The sequence below is a fragment of the Amphiura filiformis genome, chromosome 1, assembly GCF_039555335.1.
Source record: "Amphiura filiformis chromosome 1, Afil_fr2py, whole genome shotgun sequence".
NCBI lineage: Eukaryota > Metazoa > Echinodermata > Ophiuroidea > Amphilepidida > Amphiuridae > Amphiura > Amphiura filiformis.
In genome coordinates this window covers 48,008,054-48,014,053 of record NC_092628.1, presented here as the reverse complement: position 1 = coordinate 48,014,053, position 6,000 = coordinate 48,008,054, and the positions used below count along the sequence as shown (strand labels likewise).

At 34.9% G+C, this 6,000-nt stretch overlaps 1 protein-coding gene across 1 annotated transcript in view; it reads left to right on the top strand.

The window, feature by feature from the left end:
• The first annotated feature begins 751 nt into the window (after positions 1-751).
• The window catches only part of LOC140161228 (spectrin beta chain-like), a 130,901-nt gene continuing 125,652 nt past the window's right edge, over positions 752-6,000 (top strand). Inside the window, exon 1 of the mRNA XM_072184684.1 lies at positions 752-978. The gene's annotated coding sequence lies outside the window, so the exon portion shown is untranslated. The remainder of the gene's footprint in view (positions 979-6,000) is intronic.

The window sequence follows — 6,000 nt, the reverse complement described above, 5'->3', positions numbered from 1 at the left end:
AGCTCGTGGTTGTTAATTTGTTGAACTAATTATTACTCATTTGATCTTATTTTGCCACAAATTTGAAAATAAATGAGAATATAAATTGACAAAAAATGAGAAAAATCCGAGGCTCATAATTTTTTTAACCCCCCCTCAAAATTTCACTGCGCCAAATCCGACGGCCAGTGCGACAAAATCGCGACATACAGGCTCTGCGCCGTGAACGCTGCGTAATACTAAGTACTAACTATTTTACAGGTATTTTACGAACTATTTGATGTAACACACCACATCATATCCGTCGTCTGCTGCGGCTGTTACTTTACTATCCTGCCAGTTCCTATGGCAACGTTTATACACGGAGGTCGCTCAACATCGACGATGCTTTGTTCTGGAGTCGCCGCATATACAGGGAGTTTCATTATGAGTATAATCATACTTTCATTTCCATTTTGTGAAGAGCTGAAAGATCATTTTCCTTAAAGTTTGGAAGCCGGGTAGTAAAAAATGCATAAAAATCAATATTTTACCAGACTCCACCCATCTGACTGGTATGAACATTCTCCGCACCTGTTACACAGCCTGGTAGAACTCATTTGCATAATAAATTGATTGGTCCACATTATCAGGTTCCGTACACACGATCCATCGTTGCTTTATGAATATTAATTTTAATGACGTCATTATATTCTCTGATATAACGCACGCAACTGATACAAAATCAACCGACGCAAATGAAAACATCATTTAATGAATTATTCATCATAAAGGCCCAGGTTGGGGAATATAATGCGTTGTTATAAAGCTTCAAAATAATGTTTTTGTGGAGGATGACTCACGATTGAGCATAGTCCCACAGGCGGACTGAATGAAAATGAGTTAAATTATGCACGAAGAACGGAATATTAGTAGACAATGTAGTTTTTTTGGTAACAAAGAAAATGGAATTGTTATGGACAAATTTATAGGTAGCAGAGAGAACGAGTAAAAAGCAATGTAAGTTTCAGCTCGCCCGTGTGTTATTTGGATACCGAGAATTTGTGTACACGTTTTTGTATAGAGCTTTATAACGGTAATGTGTGTTCATTGGCAGTCAGTGCTAACATGAACATGTATATATTGCATGCTTGGTACATTTGATAATTTTAAAAGCGCTATTTTAATTAAAGTGATTAGTAAAACCAAAATACTAGACTCTATACGGTACGGACTACGGTATATAAATTAACATTTAAAAAAAAATCTTGCTTTTCATTATTTCCAACAAACAAGCAAGTATAAGTAGACTTTTCAATTAGACATGATAGACAGTCTAGTTTAGGTCACAGTCAGACTAGGATGCAAGAAGCCGACAGATTAGTACAGGGAACCCATACCGTAGTTGCTCTGCACAACGTAGTAGTTCGCAACGCAAACTTAAAAAAACGGGCAAAACAGACACATCTTTTATCGGTATGACATTTTCGTATTGGTGCTGCCCTATTTAAGTTTGCACTGAAGAGTGTTTGGGTGCGACAATTTGGATTATGTGCCAATTAATTTTTATTTATTCTGGATAAATAATGGAGTATTGATTATAATTCCAAGCATATATGACTAAATTATGAGTTTAGGTAAGCACAAATAGGGCAGCAGCAATACGAAAATGTCATACCGATAAAAGATGTGTCTGTTTTGCCCGTTTTTTAAAGTTTGCGTTGCGAACTAGCCGACAGATAGAATAGTGTCAAAACATAATATACCGTAGCATAGGAAAATGTCTAGACTTAGACTTAACATGCTTCACCAACTTGGAGCAATTAAGCAACAATTTTAAATTGGAAGTCTTTTGCGCATTCCATAAATTTTATGGAGTAGGTTTAGGCCTACATTGTATAATTTTCTATGATGTTGCACAAAGCCCGAAACACTCAAGTCTTCCTCACTACGATTTATAAGACATCTCCGATAATCAATAATCTTCCTCACTACGATTTATAAGACATCTCCGATAATCAATAATTTGTGCCAAGTTATACAGCAAGTACAGCAGCGTCTCTACCATGCTGAAACAACTTGGCTGGACATCACTCCAGGAACGCCGCCTCCAGAGTAGGCTGCGCATGATGTACAAAATCAGTAACAACCTGGTCGACATATCCCCTGGAACCCTAAATATCGATGATTATCCTTAAAAAGTCCCCCTTTTCCTAAAGACGTCGTTGATGCCAGCAGCCCCTAGATGACCTTTCAGGGATCGCAGGTTTCTGCCGCAGGTGAATTAAAAAACATGTGGCTTAACCACTTGGCAAAAACAGTTTTTGCCGGCAAAAATGGTAAAAACTATTAAATAAAGTAATGAATAGTTCACTTTTTTCATCTCAAAACTAATTATTACCTTACAAAAATCATTTTGTGAGCGTAGCAAGGCCAGATTTCGTAATAAGTAACATATTAAGGGGGTACTACACCCCTGCCCAATTTTATGCCTATTTTTGCGTTTTTCTCAAAAATTATAGCGCATTGGTGACAAGTAAGATATGCATACAACTACTGCACTCAAAATTTTATTTTAGTACAGACAACAGTTGTGGAGTTACAGTCAAAAATGAGGGAAAACCAATATTTGATCAATAAATTAAACTACTTGCAGTGAGTTGCTGAATTTTTATAATATACATATACAGTGGAAACTCATTAAACGAAGTTGTCAGGGACAGAGAAATTAGTTCTTTATATCCAAATTTTGTTATATCAGGGTTGTAAAAACAATAAATAACAAAAGAATTTTGTATCTTGGTTCTGGAAAAATACTTCTTTATAACAGGGTTTTTCTTGTATCCGATTTCGTTATAATGAGGTTTTACTGTACATTGTATATCTTTCTTGGCACCTGTCACGTCAGAACTCGCATTTTTTTAAAAATATTATTTCTGTAAATGTCCAGCGCCGTCTGATTCACTTGATCATTAAGTTTTCAGGCATAGCGCCACCGCGACCAATATTTTCGTATTTCCTTTGTAAGTTAATCGGACCACCTGGATTTATACGGGATTTTTAAATCACAATGGAAGTATTGTGACCCGATTTTAACGTGCGCAGTGGAAGAGCGTTTTCATTTACTTTCGATATAATTTCTGCGGTGTAAAGTCGTGGGTTCATCGCCACCGCCTTGGTGGTTCACCTTTATTAATGGGCGCGGTCACAGTACCTCTGTGAAATTAATTACTCAGTTGGCAATTGCATGCGTAGTATGAGCAATTGAGGTCAATTATGTATTTGACGATGAGTAAAATTTCCTGGTTTTGAGGTTAGACCGGGCGCTGGTATTTGAAGACACTTGAGACTGTGATGGCAGTCCTGGACGTGGGTGTTCTCAAGAGACTACCAGAGCGATGCATGCAACGCCGCATAAACTATATCTGAAGTCAACGTAAGTAAAATATATTGTTTTGTATATGTAATTAATTTGGGCCTAATTATGGCGAAATATTTAATTTGGAAATTTGGAAAGTTTCTTTTAGCATGTTTGATCTCAAAGCGTTTGTGTTGGAAAATTTTAACCAATTTTTGGAAAGGTAATTATTTGATTCATCAATTTACCAATTCTTGAACTTGAAAGAATTTCCCACGTTTAAAGAAATGAATGGCTGGGAATGTCCAAAATGTGGGTTGGAAGAAAAATTCAGCTAAAGAAATTGTAATTGAATGAATTAGAAAAAACGGTTTTGTGAGAATAGTTCTTCCGTAAAATGTTGGGAGTCTATAATATCGTTGCTGTGTTTATATTATTGTTTGTATTATTTGTATATATGTAGGCCCTAATTTACAATCGTGAAATGAGAATTTACGACATTGAGAAATATTTATATAATTTGATTGGATTTAAAGCAACTGTTTTGGAAAGAAAATGTACTGTTGTGCAAGTAAGGAAACAAAAGAGATGCACCTGTATGCAAATTAGATGACGTCAGTGCCACGCCCTTGTTAATTAAATGGGGTTTAAAAGTGGTCGTGTGCATCAATTTAAAAATGAAAGTGCGTATTTTATTGTTTTGATATTTTGTATTAAAATCTATTCAACTTGCGCACGTATTTTCAAATTTTGGGTTATTTGTTTGTTTATATTCCAGTCCATATTTTCATTTGTGGAACTGGATGGGTTAAGGGGTTTTCTCCATATTTTCGTTTGCTACTGGTTACCAACGACTGGAATCACTTTCACCACTTGAACTTCACCTCGCACACAACTTCCGTCAACAACAACGACCCGATCTTCAATTGGATATAGAACATCATTTTCTACCGGTTTATGAACTTTCGCAATCAGCGTTTGGCATTTTTACATCGTCATTTACGCATGAACTTATCGCGAATACATTATCGGTACCAATTCTTCGGATCAGCTTCAATTGAACGGCCGTGGGTTTGTGTATACTTTTGTGAGGTTGTGTACTATTAAACAGGTTTATACATATTAATTTTGATATTTCAAAACACAGCTAAATTGCAAGAAACATAGATCATAAATCGGTCAAATCAATTTATATTAAATTTTGGAATTTCACTTTCAACATGGCGCTTGGTTGAAGCGAGCATTGATTGACCGTTACATTTTGGAAACCTTTTTGATTAATCATACACTTGGACTTTATTGAAATTTATTGTTGATCATTATTATTATTATTAAATTCAAATCTGAGTGAATGATTTTCAAATTCAAATCTAAATAGAATACTATTGTGTCATATACTTAATATAACTACTGGTGTAATTGAAATAGATTATTATATTTTTGTATTCGAATTAATTGTATTGGAGTTGGAATCAGGTTAAAAAAAAAAAAAATAAATCTGATACATTTATTTATGATAGATTACGTATATACTTTGTCTGGAGTACTCATTGTATAGATCTAGTGTCTACCGCATCCCAATAACTTGCTTTTGTTTCAGTAATCCGGTCATTGTGATCTTCAATTCGGGTTTTGGTCACAGCACCAATGCGCTATAATTTTTGAGAAAAATGCAAAAATAGGCACAAAATTGGCCAGGGGTGTAGTACCTCCTTAAGAAATTAAAGGTATGGATTTTCATTGCTCACTATGCATTTTTCTGCAATGTGGCATACATGTATATCAAATTCAAAACTTTTTCATTTTAAGGACTTGACGAGACAAAAAGTATGTTGATTGATTGATCAAAAAATATGTGTTATTGTTTATCATGTTTATGAGCTTTTGTGTTACTTTTTAATATTTGACTGATTACATTGAGTTTTTGCCGGTTTAAAACAGGTTTTTGCCCCAAAACCGAACACTTTGACCTTGGTTGTCCTAAATTTTATTTTGTACAGATTCCCCTTGTATGATCGAGGATTCTTCCTACTAAGTTTGAGCGGGATCGGACAAAGTTTGAAATTTTGACCTTTAAATTTGCCCTCCGATAACCTTGAAAATCAACCCTTGGACATTGTACGTATGGTACCTACATGTATGTGGCTTTAATATCAGACCTACACACTATGATATAAAATTGAATCGATTATTGATGTGTACTTGTAGCTTGTACATACATATACATACATTACATTTGAACATGTTGAAGCATTTATATAACACTGCATACATAAAGAGCGCAGCACATATGACAAATAAAATGGCAAAAGATGAAACCAGATTAATTAAATACAAAGAACATAAAAATTATGACCACAGATGAACAAACTATTCATAAGCAGCAAATAGTTATGTTTTTAGACATTTTTTTAAACCAGGAAATGTATTTCTGTAGTTTGGTGCGCTAGGCTATCTATCAGAAGGTTGTAAAATCATGAGCTTTCTCTTCAATCCCACTCATTGTGGCCCGAGGTAACCAAATGTCATCTAGGTCAAACTATTCTTTTCTTTTCTTGATTGCTATTACAAGATGAAAAATTTGAGGCTATTTTCATCAATAACTCCGGAACTATAAGCCATAGACAGGTCAAACAATGCATTTTCTGAATCCGTATGACCTTGGGCTCAATTGTGACTCCAAA